The sequence below is a fragment of the Coturnix japonica genome, unplaced genomic scaffold (genome assembly GCF_054131305.1).
Source record: "Coturnix japonica strain WE unplaced genomic scaffold, WE-NBRP24 Scf048, whole genome shotgun sequence".
Taxonomy (NCBI): domain Eukaryota; kingdom Metazoa; phylum Chordata; class Aves; order Galliformes; family Phasianidae; genus Coturnix; species Coturnix japonica.
Window position 1 is genome coordinate 532,534 of NW_028188951.1, and position 22,383 is coordinate 554,916.

Genomic DNA, 22,383 nt, shown 5'->3' on the forward strand with positions numbered 1-22,383 from the left:
TGTGCCAAAGTGCTGCCGTGTCCTTGCTGGAGTGACTGAGGCACCTGCAGGGAATGAGGAGACCCTTCTGCACCTCCTGACCAGCCAGTGTAGGAGGTGCATAGCCCCAGGCCATTAGCTTGGCCAGGAGTTCAGCACGATTTAAGAGTCGGATATTTCAGAGAAACCAGGTGAGAGAGATCAGTGTGTGCTTTAAACAAACAAGACTTTAAGGGGAGAGAGGGTCCAAAGCTTTTTGCTTTAGTCCTCTCTGATGTAGAGGGCTGAGGGTGCTGCCCATGCCTGCAACAAGGCACAAGTGCTTGTGGGCTCCTTCTAGCAGTGCCTGTCTGCTGGGAGAACCTGTTCTCTCGCAGCGTGCAGTAATTAATGGACTTACTAATAGGAAATTGATTCATAATCATAAGTTTAAATCTATGTGAAGGGTTTCTTAGCAGATTTCATTTGTTGTTCCTTCTTTCCTTGCTCAAGGACGTTTTCTGCCTGAGCATTCTGTTCAAATGCTCTGCGGTGCTTCTTTCTTTGTTGGTGATGTTAGAAAAGGTTTGTCTCAACAAACTCACCCGGACTCTGTTCCCACCTGTTTGTTTCTCCAGGGACGCAGCCATCCTGCAGGTGCAGAGCAGAGGTTTTTCCTCTGCTGGTTGAATGTTTACTTTGTGTCCTAAATATAACTTTAGGCAATTTGTTTTGGAGCTGGGGAGCACTTTTCTCTTTTGCACTCCCTATAAATCCAGAGAATTTAAGCATATGATTAACATTAACCATGTGAATATTCTCCCTGGACTCATTTTTTGGATCAAAGGCAGTGCTCAGTATGTCGAGAGGATGAAGCCCACAACCACTAAGTACAGGGAACTGATCTGCTGCTGTGCTTGTCTGAAAGCATATATGATGTGAGTGCTTGGATTTATGCCTGTCTGCCTGCCCAAAATCCTTCTGCCAACTGCTGTCTTGATGTTCCTTATCTACAAAGTACTTGCAAGCATTAGGAAGCCTTTGTGATGCCGCTGGGATGTGTTGCTATTCCCATTTCTCAGACAGATGCTGAGAGAACTTGGTGATCTGCTGAGGCTGCTGTGTGTCACACAGAGCTGGGCATGGAATCTGCAGCTTTGAATACCCAGCCCTGTAGGACGGGGGCAGCAGCTGAGCTCTATGGCGGCACTTGGTTGAGCGCTGCCAGCTTTTACATTGTAAGCATGCTCCCCAAATTTCCATCCCACAGCCTCTGGAGTTAACACAAGGGTTTGTCATATCTACTGGGTCAGATTCCAATCCAAAATACAGTCCATCTGCAGGAGCTTGAAATGGCCTGCCGAGGTAAAGAATGTCAAATATAATTTCTCTTTTACCTTCTTTGGCTCTGTCTTGCTATAAGGAGAGCTGCAGACTGGAGATTCCTTTAACATGAATGGTCACATCTTAGACTGGGGGGATTTTCCCATCCTCTTTCCTGCAAGTGCGGTGATGGTTGAGTTCTTCCTGATGTAAAATATATTCAGAATGCCTCTATGGAGTGGAGAGCCTGAGTCTAGTATGTAAATAGACACGTTAGGTGTGTATGCCTATGAGCTGGCAAATGAATCAGTTTCCAAATCTCAGGTTTGCCTAGTGTCACTTCTGGCTCTTTCTTTTCTCCATGGCTTTGTTTTGCTTTGTTTCCTCCAGTTCTAAGAATTTCTCAGAAGCAAATGGGTGAATGTCCGCTGCGGAGGGCTGTGCTTTGTGCTGGTGCTGTGTGGTGGTGCAGAGAAGAGGGGCTGGGCACAGCATCTGTGCTGCTCTGCCCTTGGTCAACGGATCCCTCCTGTGATGGGGAATGTCAGTGTCCTGGGGAGCTTTGGTGGTTGGGCAGGTTGATGCTGCATTTGATAACCACGATGAATGCAAAGCTCTCTGTTTTGAAGTTTTCCTTTGGGAAATGTGATTCATGAGAATATAATATTTTGTGATTGAATTGACTAGAAGTGCCATGTAAGCCACGTGACACATCTGGAACAATTCTTCAGTCTCCTGCAGGACAGGCATCTTGTGTACCTGCGCATACACAGAGGTGGGAAGGAAAGATGAGCACTGATAGGGAGCTTACTGCCACATCATGCTTTGTGAGAAACCCACGGTCATCCTGAGCTTTCCTGTGTCTGTAATGTCATCTTTCGCTTTATCCTTCATAGGGAACCTGTGTTCTTCTCAACTCATGCTATGGAATCATAAACGACCCAATCAGACTTCATCACTGTTCATTAGATCAGAAACTTCATTAGTTAATAGCAGACCTGTTCTTCCTTTTTGTCCCTATTACCGCTAAGCTCATGGCACTTACAGGCAGACTTGTTAGTCATTAATATTCTTTGTATTCCTCATCTTTGGCTTCAGAAAACAGAACCTTTCATCTTTTGCCCTGCTTTGTTTTTCAGGAGCCAATTTTGACTGGAGGAAAAAAGAAACCCAAAAACGTTTCTCTGTAGCTTTCTTAGAAGCTTCCGAGCAGTCTCCCCTGCTGACTTTGTACTTTTGCAGTGGACAAACATTGACTCTGTTTTCTCAGTTTGACACAAAGTATAGGTGATTTATTTTTTTCCTCTTGGTTTTAGCTTTTTGCTGGTGTCTCAGCATCTTGGCAGAAGGGTATTAATTAGCAGCTATGGTGCATTTCCCTGGAATTCTCATTCATTCCATGGTTTTCCCATTAGGCTTATAGTCCATAAAACCTAGTTGGTATAAAGAGAACATAGACGTGTCTGGACTTGGAGGTACTCCCCTGATTTGGAGCCTAAATGTTTATTGTGATTGTTCTGTGGGTTCTTGTTTCTTTCATTAAAAAAATCAAAAATGCTGATGTGTGCCAGGGATGAAATGTGTGTGGCCAAATCCAATAATAAAGTGTATTCCTCAGGTAGGGAGTGCTTTCTCTTTATCACTACGTGCTCTCCAGTTATAAGGGGTCAAACCTGGAGCGTTTGCTAATCTGCAGAGCTGGCTAAAAGAAAGTGACAGAGGCACAGCAGTCAATTTCTGATGATGTGGAATCTTACAGCTCAGTTCTGACATGCAGGACCAAAAGGAAAAAAGCTTCTGGTCTGGGCTATGTGTTTGTTTTTGGTTTAAAAATCACTTGAGGTTTGCTACATGCTTTTTTTGGCTGTGCCAGCAGTTCATATCCATTCTGCTCAGGTTTTCCCACTCCTAGTTCTGATGCAGTGCATGCAAGTGTGATCATTAAGTGTGATTATCACATTTTTTGACCTATTTAAAAGTCTCTGGCTGTGAAATTCCTAAGATTCTAATTTAAGCTATAAAAAAAAGATTATTAATGTGCCATCATTTACACATTTCATGGCTCATTTCCTGATTACAGCGACTTTGAATATGTACATACAGTCTGTTCCAATGCATGTGTATAAACATCATACAGCATGTAGGGTCTGGTCATTGAGGCTTGGATCTCATGTTCCAGAGAACTTATTGTCTACAAATCAGAGCAGATAGAGAGAGCCACGAGTGCAGGAAGCTGCTACTTTCCATGCTGGTGCAGGCAAAAAGCAAGTTGCTCTGTGCATCTGCACTCAGTGGGTCTGGGAAGAGCAAAGAGAACTTTAGAGGTCTTCTGGTATTTCCTATCACTTCATTCAGTTGTCATCTTATTCAGACAGAAACTGTGCAGGCCTTTATCTGCATGCAGAGAAACTGGGGTAGCAGTTACATGGGTCACTCGTGATTTGGCTGTTAGGATGACACAGTATGACATAATTCACCAAGGTTATGAATGCAGCAGCAAACAGTGGATCCAGGAGAACCCATTGGGTTGGAAGTATGAAGCCTTAAGGGTGGGTTGGTTGGGTATCCTTTACTTGAGTAATACTTTCCTATTTCCCATCCTTCTGCCACAAGTCCAGAAGTGTTTTTGATTGTTGGAGCTGTTTGGGCATTTGATATGACCCTCCTCCTCCACACTGTCACCTGGGTCATGGCCACAGTGGGATTCTGTGTGTTTTTTCTCATAGGTCAAGGATAAACTACAATACCCATTAGCAGGAGAAAAGTGCAGTGAAAGACAGATGAAGTAGTTAATTTCTCTTATTGACACTTCTGGGTCATGGCACATGACCATGGAGACCTGATCTGACAGAATCAAGTGGTCCTATGCTGGAGTGTTTTTAGTGATTGCTTCAGTTTTGTGTGAGGCTTTCACGTATGTTTTGGTAGTCAGTTTGTTGCCTCAATAGTGTTTGCTGCATCAGAAGTGCTCAATGCAGCCAAGAAAAGAAGCCAGCAAAGTCTGAAAGACCACAGCTTAGAGTGGTCTTAAGTTTCCACTCTTCAAAATACACCATTATGATAGTGTTGAACATGCTAAACCTGTGACCTTGTGGACATTTCAGAACTGGCTGAAGTATTTAGGGCACGTAGCAGTTCTTCACAAATCAGGAGCAGTCTCTGGGCCTGGGTATTTGCAAATTAAGGACAAGGGCTGCTGGCTACTCAGGGAGGAGACTTTCCTACCACCCTATAGCATCATACCTGGCTCTTTGGTCCTACGTGAGCTGTATGAATGTTTGCCTCTGTGAGATGAGCAGTGACTGTATGAATTTAGGACGGGTGCTGAAAGTGAGATCTAGAGTAAAGCAAGGTGGGATGTGAGCTGAGGGAGAGATTTCTGATCCTTCCTGCCTCCATGGAGGCTGCCAGAGGCACAAGCTTCCTGTGCATGTCAGGGATGGGATTTGTGCTTCCATTCAGTGTGTGCATACATTATGTGTGTAATAACCATCTGAAACGCTGTTTAGAATTGCTTTAAAATACCCTTGATAAAACTTTATAAAGGCAGAGTAGCTGCAGTTTGTTACTAAGGTGCTGGAAGTGGCTTAGCTCCTTTGGATCCTTCTGTTTCTCTCTAGAGGGAAACTGTTCAGGAGGTGATAGCAAAGCCCTGGTAGCCCATCTCATTACGTAGTGTACACAGTTGGAAGAGCGTCAGCTTGTCATTTGCAGACTTATTCCTTAATGTGGTTTAGTAAATAATAAATGTACACAAACTCCTATGGAGCATTTCATTCATAAGCTGCCAGGCTATGGTATGCGTTTTGAAATGCTGCTTTGGGAGTTGTGTTTTCCAGGGTAATTTCATTAACTGATACTAAACCTTTCTCAAATCCACATGGATCAGATGAGGAGCATCTATTAGTGATCCTGCTAATAAAGAGCATTTGTGCTTTGTTGTCATTCTGTGGAAGACCTTTTGTGCAACGACCCCCTTTGTTCTTTATTGCATAGCGATTAGCTGTTACTAATTCACATCAGGAAGATGTTGTTGACAAATTGGTGGCTTGGAAGCAGATGCTACAACATCATATAGGCTAACAGAAATATTTGAGGAAAATGTATAAGAGGTCCATATGAACAGGAATGGTTACAGCAAAGCCCTTCTCTTGGCATTACTTGTGCCTTTCTCTTCTGGGCTTCAGTAGTGTTAACAGCTGTGCAGTTTGTGTGTCTGAGCAAGCATCTTGCAAAGGGGAACCACAAATGACAGCAGTATTATGATTAAAGGGCAGTCAGTACTGATGGTGAGCCCAGCATAAAATACAAATCTGGCTGCAGTTAGGAGAATGTGCCCAACTAATAAGCAGCTTAACTTGGTGTATTATTGTGAAATAGAAAGAAGCGTGAAATATGTGATATGAATAGTAGGCTGGCTTTCCTTGTCACTTCATATTTGTGTTCCTGGAGCTCTCCTGGCTTTACCAGGGTTACTGCTCAATGACACCCGACTGAGTGAGAGCTGGAGTTCTACTTCTCAACACTTTTCTTTTAATAGCACAGCAGTATAGCTGGCATTCTCTGTCATAGCTTAGATTTGGCGATTTCTTAGCAGACAAAATGCAGTCAGTAAGAACTAGTTGGTTCACAAAATGTTTTCTTTTCCCGATCAGATGCTAATGCTGCCACTTGATGCAGCTCTGCTAAAGTGACCTAATCCTTTCTTGGTAAGGGGAGATGGATTGGACTGTTAGTGTTTCAGCCAGATACATCAATGAATATTAAGACTTGATCCACAGCTCTTTGCTGTCAATAAGTGAGCAATTGCTGTCTACACAATGGCAGATCTGGTAGAGGTTTGAGCTTCTAAGAGATTGTGAGTGCTTGTCAGTTAAATTGAGATCAACCCAGAGACTTGTTCTCATCCACTGGAATTGTTCAAAGTTTGTTCTTCATGGAGAACAGACTCAGGCCTTCTGTGTCTGGCAGGATGAAACGAGCTTTTCCACATCAGCATTGATTGCCTGACGAATGTTTGTGTTTTAGAGATAGATTTGCACAACCACTGAGCAAGTACTACTGAACTACTTGAACTCACTTCCTAGTGGTTTCTGTTTCAGGTTGTCCTATAGGCTTTTATGAGCATGGAGTTATCATAAGGTTGTCGTCTCCCTTTCCTCCCCATCTGGCATGTTGCTTTATGAACCACATCCCAAGGTCTCAGTGGTTTGCTGCAATAAGAAAAGCCCATTGTACAAGGCCGTTTGTCTTATGGGTGTTTCTGTAAACAGCACGAGAAATCTGAGGTTCCATCTTGAACACCTTCTGTTTTGATGTTTTGACAAGGATCATTTAAACCTCTTATGGCAAGTGATTTTTATGAGCATGTGTGGAGTGGAATGTGTAGTGCTTGAGATGGTGGGGACTGGGAAGACACATGACAACTGCTTTGTGTAAGATGATCGGTGTTTGGAGGAACAAATGGTGCATTGAGATGACAAATGGAGCAGCCGAGGTGCAGCTGGGCTGCTCGTTGTGGAAGCACTGCTGAGCAGTTTCATGGCTGTTTCTGCTGTGCTAAGAGTAATAAAAATGCATTTGCTCTCAGCATATGAAAGGATTTTGAATGCTGGTCAATATAAACTATTTCCTGTTAGGTCTGAGTTTTGTTGTAAATTAATGCTATAATTCCAATTGATTTAATTAAACCAGGTTCCGGGTCCTTGATTTGCAGACTTCTCAAGTAGTAATTTTTATAATTGCAAGATTTTTAGGCAAATAAATGGCCTCTCTTTTCTTGCCTGCTGGGTGAGGTGTCTGGTGATAATTAGTACATTTATCAAGGCGTCCTCCCCTGCTAGAGATGGGCTGTTATCCACTTTTGATGGACGGGAAACAGCGGGACAGTGAGATTATGGGACCTATCTAAGGCTGATGTGTGATGTAGCAGAGAACGAGAGTGAAGTGCTGGCTCCCTGAAGCTGTCCTGCTCCCCTGAGTCTTGCATCATTCTTCCCTTGGGCTGCCTTGTGCCTTTACTGTCCCCCAGGAGGGCAGACAAACACTATACACACCTGGCACTGTGCCCTGCATCAGGCTCACCAAGGCAGCCAAGGGGAGGGATGTGCTGCCCTGTCCCATCAGCAACCCAGTCTGCTCCCTGTGTTTTGTTCAGGCTGCTGCAGGAAGTTGTATTTATTGGAGAGCCTCCCCTATAGCTTGAAGATGGATTTTAATCCTCCATTGGAAAAGAATGAGAGACTCAACAAATATGGGCATGCAAATGGTCTTCCAGCATCTGAGTGAGGATGGGAACTTGGTGTTTGTTCCCCTCCAGGTGCAGTTTGCAAGCAGCCTGGGGAACCTGCACTGGTGTCACTGGGAAAAGTGTCTCTGGTCTGAAGGCAGGAGCAGCCAGCAGCCTTCCATGGGGGTGGGAAGGGGAACCAAAAAACTGTTGGGAAGTAGTGAATGGTGTTGTTTCAGTAATCTCACCTGCTTGGGCTGGGAACATTGCAGTGATCTCCTGCTGGTGGCATGCTGGGGAATGGGTGCTGGTTTCTTGGCTTTACTCCTCATGAGATGATGCACGCTGGTATCACACTGGTATCACACTGGTATCACACTGCTCTGCTTAGGTTCGAGTTCTCTCACTTGATTTTGAACGTGTTGGCCTCCCTCAGTAGTTAGTGAAGGAATTAATGCTGCATTCTACCTAATTGTTCATCAACAGCTACAATCACGGCAAAACCACTCTACACCAATTAGCTACACGGTAATTAAGAACATTTAATCGGACAGACATCTGAAATGTTACTGCTTCCTCAGCCTGGGAGTGCTTTAGCAGATCAGCACATGCACTGTGAGACTAACCTTGCTTAGTCTCAGCCCTGCACTAATAAGCAAAATCACTCATTTCCTCATTCAGAAATATTTGACCTTTAGCCACGAAAGTGTATTGAGGAGGTGACTTAGACCATGGAAAGTTGTGTTTAAAGCCTCATTTAGTCAATATATAGATCTTCTTTATATGCATCTTTAGCTCATTTATATTACTACTAATTATTTTGTGAGGTAAATAGTTTAGCGAGGCCAGCTTGAAAGATGAATGGCAGTAAAAAGGAGTAAGGAGTTTATTTGTTGTTATTCTGACAAGACCAGAGAAATCTGTACCCCTGAGTTAACTTCTAAGCCTTCTGAACCTCCTTCAATTAGTTTTTAATTGGTGTTTTTTCCTAAAAACAAAGATGCTGTCAGCACAATTCACCATGTCACCACAAGGACCATTTGCCTTTCATAGAAAACAATAAAGAGCTGCATAAATATTCTTAGTAAGTTGCTACTGGATTGTGTTAGTGAAATATGTCTGTGTTTGTGGTGTGTTCAGCCCCACGCTTTATGACACCACTCGAAAAATGAAGACATTCATGTGAGTTATTTGGAGCGTGGTGACAAGGCACTATGACGTGGCTGAGTATGAAAGAGCATTTCCAGGCATATAGAGAGCAAACGCAAGTCACCAAGCATCACCAGTGCTAGAGGAAAGCAGACTGTTTGCTCCCTGTTTGCTCACAGGGACCAAGAGATGGTTATGAAAATCTCCTCTGTGTGACTTCTAGAGTCTTGGCAGTAGGATTTTTTGATCGCTGTGTGGTACCGGGGCTCTACTATAACCATCTCCCATCTGTGGTTTGCCTGAGCTCCCTGGGCATCTGTGTGTTACCAAGACATCATGCTGAGCTGAGCACTAGAAATGTAGACAGAGACACATCTAAGAAAGGTTATATTTGACCTCTCCAGAAACCTAGACTTCTACCTGACGGTGCTTGCTAGTGAATCTCTGTGCATCTGATGTTTGCACACCAGAACGCAGCTCCCAGAAGAGTAAAGGTATCAGTGGGCAAGTTTGGGTCATGAGAAGCAGCATGCCTTGGGCAGATAAAGAGGTACCCCAGCATCCCTGTCATCTGAAGCAGTTGTGCTTTGCCTTCCCTATCCAATGTAACAATGGGGACAGTGGAGAGTAAAGAGCAAGGAAGGAGTGGCCCCTGCCTGCATCTCTGTATGATTACATCAAATCCCTGTGCCTTTGCTGTAGTATCTCCTTAAAATCTGTGCGCCTGACACTTTTGCTGTAGCACAGTTGAATTCATTACCATCCTGAGTTGCAAAAGAAAAGCAGGCTCTTGCCAGCCTGCTGCAGAGCTACCTAGGAGGATTCGGAGCCAATCTCCCAAGGGACAACTGCTGGTTTCAGTCTTCTCCTTTCATGTAGCTCATCTGAAAAAGAGCAAACTATTGTGCAATGGAGTTGCTGTATGCAGATTAGAGGTACGACCTTTTGTCTTTCCAGCATTTTCTGTTTGCATTGCTCCAAAAAGCAGTTGCAGTTTCCCAGCTTCGGACTCTGCCTCTGAAAACACCCCAGCTGTGGGCTGGGAGTATTGATGCAGTGCGTGGTGTCTTTAGGTACAGCGGTCACAAAACAGCGGGTGGCGGGATTGACAGAACCCACAGGCGGGTGATTTGTACTGCAGACAGCAACACAAAGTGGGGGCTCTTTTGGTTAATGAATATTGAACTTCTCTTGTCTAGCAGCAAGTTGTATCCTGCACTGCAAACGTGCCTCATTCTGAGAGGCTGGGCTGCAGACGGGGCGCTGCTTATGAATCCATTAATTCCTGTCTGGTGGACGAGCCTTCTCCCAACAGGGCTCTGCTCGTCACCCGATGGTTGGTATCATGCAGGGTGATTATTTCTTTTAGTTTCAGAGTCTTATTTTCCTCCTGAAAGCTAAAAGTCTTTACTCAACGGCAGATGTGTTTTTGTAGCTGCCCACATGGCATTTTGTACATGACAATATTCAGCTTTGGAAAGAATTGATGTCATAAATTTGTGCACACAGCAGTCCTTAAATTCAGTTCTATTTGTGGCACAGCTTCCAAAGGACACGTATGGCTCAGAAACATTGTGACTATTGCATGAAATGGTAATTTTAGTGCATGGAAGATCAGCTTCTGATTTATTTTTATTAGTGCAGATGAAAATTACTATGATATTTCAAGTAGAGCATAAAATAAATATCTCTAATCTCATTCCATGAGGAATGGTAACTTCCCATTTTATATTCCCTTTCTTTCCCAAGCCACTGTAAAATGCTTGCTATGTGACTTGAGTGTCTATTCTCTCGTGTTTGTGTAGGAAGGTTTCTGTCTTTCTCTTCATTCTCATGTAGGAAATTTATTTTCATTTCTGTAGTGGTTTATGTATGTAGCGTGAAATTTCCAGTTCCTTTGATCATGGAAAAAGTCTCATTTTTTGACCAGAGCTCAGAAATGTGCATTTATCCCAATGAACAAAGGCATGTTAGGAAATGCTGGACACTGCAGGTGATTTCAATTAAAAGAATGCTAAAAGTGAGAAAGCAAACATTTGCTACTAGCAAAAATACAGGGGCAGCCAGGACTTATGCAAAGAACTGCTTCTCATCTTCCTTATGTCACCTACATATGGCCAGCATGGTCCTGATCAGCATCCAGGTAGACTTCTAAAAGGCTGGCGGCTGTAAACTGGGGGCGTGGGGATCATCTGGGGGCTCCAGCCTCTGCTTTGGTTCCCTGGTTATTTTGGTGTGAGCTGAGGGGATAATAAGCCCTTTGCAGACTTTGGGCTGTGTCTTTCCTGCAGTGGTTTAATCTGCTGCCCTTGTCCACGCCATGGGGCAGCTGGCAGCACAAAGCCTGGCCTGCAAGTGGTGCTTCCATCTGCTGCCATCTCAGGGGTGGCATGTTGTGGGAGATGGGAGTAAGGTGCATCCCAGCTGCTAGGACATGCTTATCTGCCCTCCTGGGGCTGTTCCATCCTCCTACTCTTAACGTGCCAAATCTGTTGCCTGATAGTGCTGGTGTTGCTGAACAGATAACAGAGGATACAGTGATGATTCTCAGGGTGTGTCTCAGCAGTGCTGCTCTAAACCAAGGAAATAAGTGCAGATAAGAGGATAAGTTGTATATAAGTCATACTGAGTGTTTCCATCCATAGGTAGTTAGCAAAAAGCATGGTTATAGCCCATCCAGGGCTCTGTATCTGCATATGGGAGATTAACGTGTGGTTCTATGATGTAGTCTTGAGTGTTGTCTAGAGAAAAAACTACTAAGAATGTTAGACAAAGTGATGTTTCAGTAGGGTTAATTGGTAACCTAATAGCATTGTGGGGAATTAATAAAAGGTTTCTGAAAGAATCCTGAAGGATTCAAGTGTCTCTTAGAATATTAATGGAGATGCATGCACAGGTATTTGCTTGCATGTGTGTAATTGTCAATGCAAAGCCTTTAAATTGGAAATCATTGGTACAGAAGCGAAGTTAAGGTTTAGAATGGATTTAGTTCAAACAGCCATAGGGAAAAGTCAGAGTATTAAAGCACTGAAAAGCTGTCCTGCAAGGCATTCGCTTCTGTATCAATATATTGATTATTCTGAAGATGGAGTGGGCACGTACTTGGGCCTTCTGATAGGAGAAGACAGTCTGGGGGAATATAGAACTGTTCAGTAAGAAATCGATATTGATGCTTCCACTGAAGATCTGGAGAGAGCTCCTGTGAATTTTTCTCTGTCTTCCAGTAGGGCAGTGACCAATTGTGGCCTAAAGGTGAGGAGACCGGTGTGGTCTGAGACACCGCAGGTGTAAGAAAAGCAAAGTCATGATTTGAAAATATTTATAATGGCAGGGAATTTACACTGCTAAAATGACACTTCTGCTGTGAATAATTTACCGTAATGAAAGTCAAGAGCCTGGCATCCTGGTGAGTTGACATTGACTGTTCACGGTGTGAGAGCACAGAGATGTTCCTGTAGAGGTGAGGTTGTTGCTTATTATTCTGGGGCATAACTTGAATGGGATAACTGTGTTGGTAGCACATAGTCTGCTAAGGGTTATTAGTTGTTGGCCAATGGAATGTGTGATCAGGACGGTGTCTGTCCCAAAGGCCTTTCCCACCTGGGAGCCCACCACATACACTGCCCAGTGAGCATCACTCCCTCTGGTTGTGACCTGTGCTGGTGTAAAGGGTTGGGCTGGTCTTACAGCTCATCTTCTCTGTCAGCATTCTTAGTGACTGTATTGCAGAGGGTGAAGGGTGTCAGGCATTGGGGACTGCAAGGAAAACTGCTGTCAGTGTTGGTGTGGGAGCCAATACCTGTTTGTGCTCCCCACTGCCATCTCGTCCACATTCATGTGATGATAATGCCCAAATCCAATGGACTGCCTCGCAGTGCTGAGGATGCTCGTCCCTTCCTGTCTGTACACTGCAGTGCAGCACAGTGCCCAAGTGCTTAAGCTAACTCCAGACAGCACACACTGTTCACTGTTTATTGAGTGGTCCTGAGGAGCTGAGATGGGGCAGAGAGACACATCTGCCTGGTCTGGTGCAGAGTACAGAGCCAGTCCATGCCTCTGTGCTGCAGAGCATGCATGTGCCCCGAGGCTCCTATGTTCACAAGAGGCAGCTCATCCCTGTCTCACGAGATTTTATGTAAACTTACAGACACAGCTACAGTGTTTTCTTTGGCTGCTTGGAGCTTCATCTTTGACTGTATGGATTCCTTTAGGAGAAATCAGTGTATTTAAGGGTTGCTTGGTCCCTGCTTGCAAGTACACTGCTTGTATTCCTGGATGAAAGTATTCTTGGAATTCTTATTTTAGTGCAGACTCTCCAGTGGGCAGTCTTTTATTCCAGAACGATGGGCTGTTCTCCAATTTAACATAATGTACTTTGTAAGAATAAGTCTGTAGTTAGATGTGCAGGAAATACACTCATTTACCAAATCTCATAAATTAAATGGAAGCTGTCTTCTCTCTTGCAGTGCTTAAAACATCATCCATTATGAAAAATAGCTCAGTTTTAGGACTGATCTTTGATTTTTATGAGCGATCCCTTGTAGATATTGAAAGTGATTTTTTTTTTCTGCTACTTCTTTTTACAGAAAAAGGGATCTCAGCTTTAGGAATTATGGTTTAAGCTGCTAAGAATTGTCTGGCAACTCTGTGCTTGCTGCCAGGAAGCTGTTACTGTGCTCAGGACAGTACGTCTCCGCTGTTTGATGTAATATTCTACGTGATGAAAAAATAAAGTAGCTGCTTTTTTTTCCCCCTTCCATGTGTAGCCCCCCCCCCCCCCCAAGCTTCTGGGCAGCGCAAGATTAATCTTCTGGCTGCCAATCTACAGAGCTTTTGCCCAAGCCAGACACTTAGCAACGCCCGCACTGCACCAACTGTATCAGACAAAACCCATCGCCTCTGCTTGGCAGGCTTTATCGATATAGCTGTGCAGACGCTCTTTCTCTGCTGCCTCGTCTTTGCTCCTTGCCTCGCTTCACTTTGTCATTTCCAGGTCACTTCCCTTGCCTTTGTCAGCATGTTTAGCATTACTCCACGTACGCACTGCCCTCCAGAGCACCGTCATGCATATTAAACGCGTGTCTGGGACCGTGGCATGAAGTGGCCCATCCACTTAGGAGCCTGATGAAGGCATCGAGAAGAACAGATTAGCTTCAGACCTTTGGGAGGTTGGTTTCCTGCAGCCTCACAAGCAGCTCCTGCTGTCCTGCTGAAGCCAGGGTGCACATGTGGCCCTCATGCAGGTGGGCACACTGCTTCTGCCATCTCTTGATGCTCTGTCTTGTCTTTGGTACTGTCTGAGCCAGCCTAGTTTTGTAGTGTAATTATTCACGTTGAGCATAATCAATGAGCCACAGAGCAATCAACTGGTGACTCCAATCAGCAGAATTACTCGGATGGATCAGAGCAAGTTCCTCTTTCTGAAAATGATGTTGTCATTCACACAGAAGTGAGTTCAGGGAAACCTCATTCTTTATGCAGCTTGTGCTGTGACTCTTGGTACCTGCCACATAAGTCCTTGTCTTGTCATATTGGGAAGATGTGGATCATGAAGGCCTTTGAGTGCAGGAGTGCCATGGTAGCAATAACCATATGCAGAACATTTTGTAGCTTTCCCTCCCTGCTGAAGTTACTGGTGGGAAGAATGTGAAAGTGTTGCAGTTAGTTTTAGCTGGATGTCTGTAGGACCCCAGAAAAGTGGAAGTTCATGCAGTTGTCCAGCAGGGAGTAGCTGAGGCTGATAGCTGCCAGCCCATGGGGTATCCCCAGTATAAATGGGCCATGTACATTTGACACCTATGACCCCTGTGCCCTGGGTAGGTGAGTCTTTCTGCCTCTTTCATGTGCATCCTTTCTTCCAAATCACAGTAATGCAGTGTTTCAGGAAGGGAGGAGGGGCTTGGTATGAATAATGACAGTGGGTGCTTGGCAGGACTTGGGCCAAGATTACAGCTGTATGGAGCGAAGGCCAAATGTGTGCCCTCCCTTTGCATTTGCCTCAGCACAGCTGTGAGAGTATAATGCAGATTGCCAGCCACGTGCTGTGATTTTTTTTTATGTGCTCGTCTCTGCACGTACTGGTTATGTATTATTCTGCAAACCTGCCTCTGTCTGTTGGCTAGCCCCAAAAGCCACGCATTTGTTTCCTCACCCACATGTGCTGGATGCCACTTGCTCACCAAGAGCAGGGTTTTGAAGATTTTACACTAGCTGGGAACTGATGCCAAAATGGATGCTCTCTCTCCTCTTTTGCAGTTGTGCATCTCCTCCTTTGCCTCAGGTTTGCAGGTTGTGTGGCCAACAGCAGCTGACTCATGGGGCTCGTTTAGTGAGTCATTCAGTTTTGATAAGGGGCAAAGGAGTCCTTGGAGGGTTCCTTCCCCCTCTTGGTGTGTTAATTTTCTGCTAGCTCAGCAGACAGTGCAGACTTGTCTCACTTGTCTGCCAGTCGCTCCCTTGCAGGGGAAGCAACAGGCAGCGTGGGAGAGTGGGATGGCTTCTGCATGTTGTGCATGGTCACACCAGATTATGTTTAACATCAAACTGCTGTCTTACGTACTTACTGCTTACCTTGGATGCATCTGCAGATGGAAACTGCTGAGCTTTTAAATGGCTGGTGTCGAGTTTTGAGTTTTAAAATACAGCCACAAGTAACTATTTGGCTTTAAAAAGCTAAAATGTTGTGTGCGTGAACTCATTAATTTATTGTCAGGCTTGTGTTGATTGGAGCAAGCAAGAGTCAGATGCTGACATCTAAATACTTCCATGTTTTTGGGAAACACTGTTCCCAAGTCTGAGATTGGGCCCACATGTTGATGGTGATCGTTCCCAACATGCCTGATCCCCAAGGGGATGGTTCCCTACCTGTCCTTGGGCACTGAGTTGGTCCCAGAGTTCTACTCCTGACCTTGTGCATCTTGTCCTGGGCTGTCGTACAGGGCTAAGGGAAGCCAAGGCTGAAGGTATTTTAAATTGCCAAAGCCTTTTGCATTCTGTGTGTTTGAAATCCAGCTGGGAAGGAGGATTTCATCTACTCCATTTTACTGTTATTTTAAGAGTTTTGTGTTTCGAGTTGGAGGGTTTTCTTGTTTTGTTTATAATCCTCATAATAGCTGCTAAAGCAGTATAGGAAACCTAAACTAGGACTCTTGCTGTTCAGAAAAAAAAAAAAAAGATGTCTTAAAACTGTTTAGTTGGGCCCAGTTCTTTGACTTAATTCTAATCCCTTATTTGGAAGCCCAAAATACATAGGAGAAAGCCAAGCTGCACAAACAACTGTTGTCTCAAAGATACGAGTGTGTCTTGGAGTACATCTCCAAGATTGCCTTTGTCTCCATAAGAATAAGCATGGCAGCATGGCACTCATTGGCAAAATATTATTTTCCTTATGGCAGCCTTTCTGCAGACTTTAGGCTCTAGTTCAGCAAAACAGAACCATGTGAACAACTCTTCTGGATGGGGCATTTGTATGTTTACTTAACGTTAAGCACACAAATAGCCTGTTGGCTGTTGCATGTTCAAGCACACATTTAAATGATTTGCTGACCTCGGGCCAACATGCAGATGTGGATATTAAAATGAAAACGTAGGCATCCAACCCAGACTGTGAAGTTGAAATACTTCCTTTTCAAAGCAGTCTTGGGGATTTCAACAAACATTTTCCATTAAGATTAATGGGAGATACATGTCTTAATTCCTGTAGTCTGCTTTGAAAACATCAATCAAGCATTACGGTATAAAGCCTTCACATGCTTGATGTCTTGGCGCTGCAGTCTGCATTCTCAGCTCTGTGGCCTTAAACATCTCCTGGTCACTGTTTTATATTGGGATATAGCTATCCTTACTGCTCAGTATTCCCAGTCCCTATGATTTTGTCTTTTGTTTCATGGTACCTAGAGATTTATTGCAAAATAGCAGTTTCTGCTCCTTGATTGCAGTGGTGTTGTTGATTTCAATTATTCTTTCTATTTAGTGTGTGCTGTTGGAGGAGATGGACGTTTACAACCTTTCTATTCATGAAAGAAGGACTTGTAGCACTTGACAGCCTTAACCACAAGTGCTCAGGGTCCCAGAGGGAATATAAAATTGATAGGCTTGTGTGTTTTGTGGTGTTTTTTTTTAAGTCTGAAGGTTTTGAATACCTGGGTGGGAAGCTGTTTTGCTGCTGAGGAGTGTTCAGCAGTGATGCAGCACCGAACACACAGGAACTGGGCACGTGTGTTGGGAGATGGGCTGGTCCTGCTGTGTGCCAGATGTACCACAGTCAAACTAATCTCCTCCCTGCCTTTCTGGAAAGTACTTGGAATTGTTGCCTCCTTGCTGTACCCTCTCCTTAGTGGTGCTCCAGGCATCCCAGCAGGGCATAGCAAGTGTAATTTCCATGTGCTAGCCACAGAAATGCTTATTCTTTTGGAGGCAAAAAAAACCCCTTGTTTTCCTTCAATTCTGCCTTTTGTGCGTAGGCATTGGTGCTTGAGGCAGAGCATTTCATTAAAGATTTATGTAAAGCAGGGGCTGGTCTCTGAGGCAGGAGGATAAAGTTGTGCTCCAGAATGTTAATGTGGAGCCGGAGTGGTTTTAGTTGTGCATAACGCAGCAGTGGCTGGCATGGCATGAGGATGCTGTCCTTACCTTTGCCACCCTGCAACTTGATTTGTGTTTCAGGGTACGTGAGGGTGAAGTGGGCTGTGGGCAGGCTGTGCTGAACATGTGCAGTGAGCCCATTTAAGTCTCCTCCAGTGCTTTCCTGTAGGATCTTTGGTAACCCAAAGACTCTGTTGTGGAAACCCACAGATGACTCCAGGAGTGTGAGTGAAGCGTTGCTGCAGAACTGGCAGTCCCTGCAGTTGTAGTACTCTGGATATCAGATGTGCAGAAGGGTGCCAAGGTTCCTGCAGAGCTGTGAGCAGGCCCAGCCCCATCCCCAGCAGCTCATGCAAAGCTCTGGGAGCCCCTGTCTGACAGCACTAAGGAGATATGTTGCAGCATATGGAGCTTCCCTTGGGCTTTGCAGCTGCACGCAGGCACCCATGGTATTTTTTCAAGACAGAATTGTTTACTTTTGGTGACAGGTGTAGCTCCTGTTCTCTGCTTCATGGGCTAAGTTTCTTCTGTAAAGATGCACCCAGAGCTCCCAGGGGCTGCCATCCTTCATATGTGCATTCAACTATCGCTGAGCAGCTGATTTGAATGTGAAGGCATGACTGGAAATGGGTTTTGTTTTAATGGAAATGTAATTACGTGTGTTTAGTAAACTAGTAGAAGTAATTCTGGTACATAAAACAAAGCAAGATTTGAATACTTATTAAGCAGAAACAATGGTGGTTGCTGTGCACCTTGCAGTAAACACCTGTGTCCTATGGCGTGGGCTATAGGTGTTGAGATGACCGTCCTGTGGGCACAGTGTAGGAGGCTTTGGCCAATGTGGTGTATGAAGATCCTATAAGTTACAGGATGTAGGACTGGACCAAGCCTGTCTGCACAGGCAGTGCTGCCCCAGCTAATCTCCTGGAGATAGGATCTCTGCGTTCCTTTGAAGTCGTTTGTGGAAAGCCATGGTAATGTGGAGATTCCTTGGGCTCTTTCCCTTTGCCCAGCAGCTTCTGCTGGGGTTGTAGGCCAAAGTGCCACATTGTGTGTGTGAGAGGGAAATGCTGCTATAGGGCTCTGTGGGCATGCAGAGGGTCGTGGGTGGCAAATGTCTTGTGCAGGGACACACTGGTCAATCGCTTGCAACACTTTAACAGTGTGAGTGAGAAACAACTTTCTGAATGGGAAAACCTGAAGGTAGGTGTGCATTGCTCTGGTGGTATAAGCTACCAGCTTCCACCAGCTGTAGAAAAGGAAGGTGTAGGATCCCAGAACTGAACTGGTTTTGTTACATGCACCGTGCAGCTGAACTAACAGCAGCCCGTGACCATCTCATCTGCAGTGTGTGTCAGGTTGGTGAGTGCATGTTCCAGTGCTGTTAACATCAGTCATCTGTGCGGAGGAGACCAACAATACGTGTGTTTTAACAAGCACACACCTGGAGGAGCACCCTCAGCTGGATTTTTTTGTGTTTGCCAGAGGCATGTAATGTTAAGCTGATGAGTTTTGCAAGACAGAGTTCTGAGTGACTTTGAATTCTTCTGGCTAAGTCATCTCGGTTGCTGGGGGAGTAGAGCTGTAAGAAAAGATGGGCCAGTTTTCTTATCCTGAGCAAGGAATATTTCTCCAGTTCTCCTAAACTGTGAAGTATGAATAGAAAAAAATCCAAATCTGTTTCCTCATTTTGATGCTGTCTCCATTTTTGGCAGCGTAAGGGACACCAAAATGCCACCCCAGCCACCATAGACAGCAGCTGTCAGCCCCCAGTTGCTTTTAGCAACTCTGCAAGTGAGCTCTGGAAATGGCTTTGCAGATGTTACAATGTAAGGTCCAGAACTATCAGGTTGGCAGTGACAAATTGTTGTTTCCCAGCAGCTTTAGAGGACAGGGTATACTTGAAATAAATCCATCAAGTAGGGTTTCACATTGGCCAGGGCTGTAAGCAAAAGTTTACTGAGCTTATTTATGATGTTGCACCCAGGAAATGAAATGGAGAAATGTCAAATGCTTTCAACAAACGCCAGCACAATTTAATGCCCCCTCCGCCTTGCTTGGATTTGTGCCTAATGCTTATTATTGCAATAAACCGCATTCACGTTCTAGGTGGTAAATGGAATTCACCCAATAATTAAAACTACAAATAAAATACATTTATTCATCGTCTTCATTCCCCGCATAGTTTGCATTCTTAGCACTAGATATGGTGCAGAAATGTGCACCTTGGGCATTTTAGCTGTTCGTGGCGTAATGACAAAACCTGTTTGTGAGAGCCTTGGGAATCTTAAGCTGAAGGGAAACCACACAAAAGCTGGAGCAGGGCGGTTCTCTTACAGGATGTTTCCAGTCTCTTCCTCTGTGTTTGGGCCCTGGCCTGGTCTGAAGCTCATCTTCTTTTCAGACTACCGACTGTTTCCATTATTCGGAGACAGCCTCGAGTTCCTCAGTTGAGCAACCATCTGTCTGCCCTCCCACGCAGACACCTGAAGATGAGTTAATGTTGAAAAGAAAACAAATCATTTAAATGATTCTAAAGCCTCAAATGTGTCATGACTACAGAAAGACAGTTTCCTTTTTTGTTGTTGTTAATAGGATAGATACGTTCTTAGGAATGAAATTTGCTTATGTTAAAATGACAGCGTTCACTTTGGTAGGGTTATTTTGTACTTGTGCAAATGGTGTTATGACAGAATCATGGGTTGAAAGGGGACATCGAGTCCCACCCCCCAAACTCTCAGTGCCTCTGCTATAACACGCACTGAACGTGGGTCACTTTGACGCATGCAGTTAAATAGTTGTTGGATTCAGTCCTGAGGGCCGGCAGCCCTTCTGCCATCCTGGGGCACAGACAAGTGACGTGGGAGCTGTGGTCTGTTTTGCAAATCGCATCTCTTTGTGCAGTCCAGCTGAATGAAGCCTTTGTAAGCAGTCCCGTATTGAAGTGCAAGCAGCACAATTGAGCACAGCAGTTTCTTTTCAGAGGAGTGCTTCCTAATATTAGGGTAGACTTACACAAAGTAGAAAAATTGAAGACAACTCTGTAATAAATCCTGAGATGCAGCTAGAGGGATCTTGGATTAAAAACCTCTTGCGTGCCGTTTTGTGAACAAACAACTTCACCCATGATAGATTGTGTGCCCCAAGCGTACAAAACAAGGCAATTAAGAGAAAGCACAGTCAATGGGATAATATTGTATTATCTTTTTGTTTCACATGAGTACTGTATCTCCTTTCCACTGTCAGTTTGCTGTAAATTGCACCTTGTCATTAATAGGATTATCGATAACTCTGCCAAGCAGAGCTTCTGCACAATTTACTGTTTACTGAAAAGCCTCTCTTATCATTAAAAAGTGTTACTAATATGCTTTAAATGTAAATCTTTTGCAGCACTAATGCTCTAGGTCACAGCCAGCAGCAAGTAAAGCTCTTCAGGCTGCTGAAGCTGGAAAACAGGGATACACGCCTGCTGCAAGTTTGTAAACCTTTAGAAGTGAATTTGTTCTTCCCCCTTGGCAGACTGAGGGGTGAATTCCCCCCCGGATAAATCTGCATGGGCCCCGTTTGGATGCCAATCAACAAATCCATATTTATGCAGTGAACGTAGGCAACCAGAAGCTGTTTGTTGCATGCCAGAAAGGTAGTTAGCGGTGCAGGGCTGGCATGTTACGTGCTGACCCTCAGCTTGGATCCACGAGTCACAACTGCAGGGTCTGGGCATGTTTAGGGCTAAAAGAGACTGAACTGGGGCTAGAACTTCTTTTCAATGCTGCTTTTCACTGAAATTTGGGTTCAAATTCTGCCAGCTATTTCCCAGCTTTTTGCTGTTCTTCCTCCCTGTGCCATGTGTCATCCTGGTACCTGCAGAATGGTTGTGCAGAGTGCTCTGTGCTTTCCTTTCCCTTTGATGGCTTCTCAAATCCTCCCTGTGCATCCCTTCACGCTGTGGAGGAGCTGAGTGGGATCCCATAAGGCTTGAGAGTGGAGGTGCCATTCAGACATCACTGCTGTTTATTTGGTGGAACCACACTACAATGTTATCCTGGTCTGCTCTGCTCATGCTGAGTAGTGTGTGATCGTTGATGGGACTGAAAGCTGCAGGGTGGCCTGAAGGAGTGAAAACAGATGTTTCTTCCATCTCTGCTGAGATGCAGAGATTATCTGTCAGTGCTTTTTCAGTCCTGTATCCAGCCTGAATCCGGATTGGTGCCTAGAGCATCAGCTCTGCTCCATGCGTGCCCAATCTCTGTGTAATATCCCCCAGTGCTCAGTCCAGCTGACACTTCAGTAACACAAGGGGATTTAATTGTATCTGGAAGATGTGATTTATTGGTGTTTGATGGAGCCCTGTCGTAGTAGTCTGGAGTTGGATCAAGGCGTGAGCAGCCTCACACTGGTGCCATCCTGACATTTCAGCACAGCAGCTGAATTCAGGCCAACTAAGGACAGCGCAGAGCAATCCTGCAGGATTCCCATTAGCATCATGGTGATGTGCAGGATGGCTTTGTAGCCTGGGACCCACATGGGGTTGAAGCAGTGACTGCTTCATGTTCTTACAGCACTTTTCTCTGCTCATGTAAAGCGGCGATTTGGAACAGCCTGCCCGGTCATTTAGATGATGGCTCTAAGCAGCACTTTGTCAGACTGTAATTTTAAAATTACATTGTGCTCTGCTAGGACTTGGCAGAACTTTCCCTAGGCCCGAACTTTTAAAATAGTAGCCTGAAAAGGCACAATTAAAAACACCAGGAAGAAGGAAGAGCGATTTGAAGCAATTTTGAGCTTTTTGAAGAGAATGCCCTGTGCTTCTGAGGCCGTGTTCCCATGCTGAGTCACATCCAAGGTTCATCTAGAGGAGCCAAGCTGCTGTTTCAGAGGCTGATGTTTGTTGACTGCTTTAGAGACTTTTAAAGACATCACCAGTGCACAGCGGCAGCATCTTGCAGGGAAGGGTTAGAGGCATGCCTTAGGAGAAATCCATTTGGAAGGTAGGCACTGCCTCTGTCCTGCTTTCATTTTCCTCCCTGTGGTTTCACTGTGCTGCTGTGATTACAGCACGCTGGGCTGGGGTTACCACCTTCCTCTGGGTGACAAGGACAAATATTTTTTGCCTTCAGAGCAACTGAAGGTTTCTCTATTGT

The 22,383-nt window shown here is 44.8% G+C and overlaps 1 protein-coding gene across 4 annotated transcripts in view; it reads left to right on the plus strand.

Moving 5' to 3' along the window:
- Positions 1-22,383, plus strand: part of RASGEF1C (RasGEF domain family member 1C) — a 70,813-nt gene that overhangs the window by 4,717 nt on the left and 43,713 nt on the right. The window lies entirely within an intron of this gene.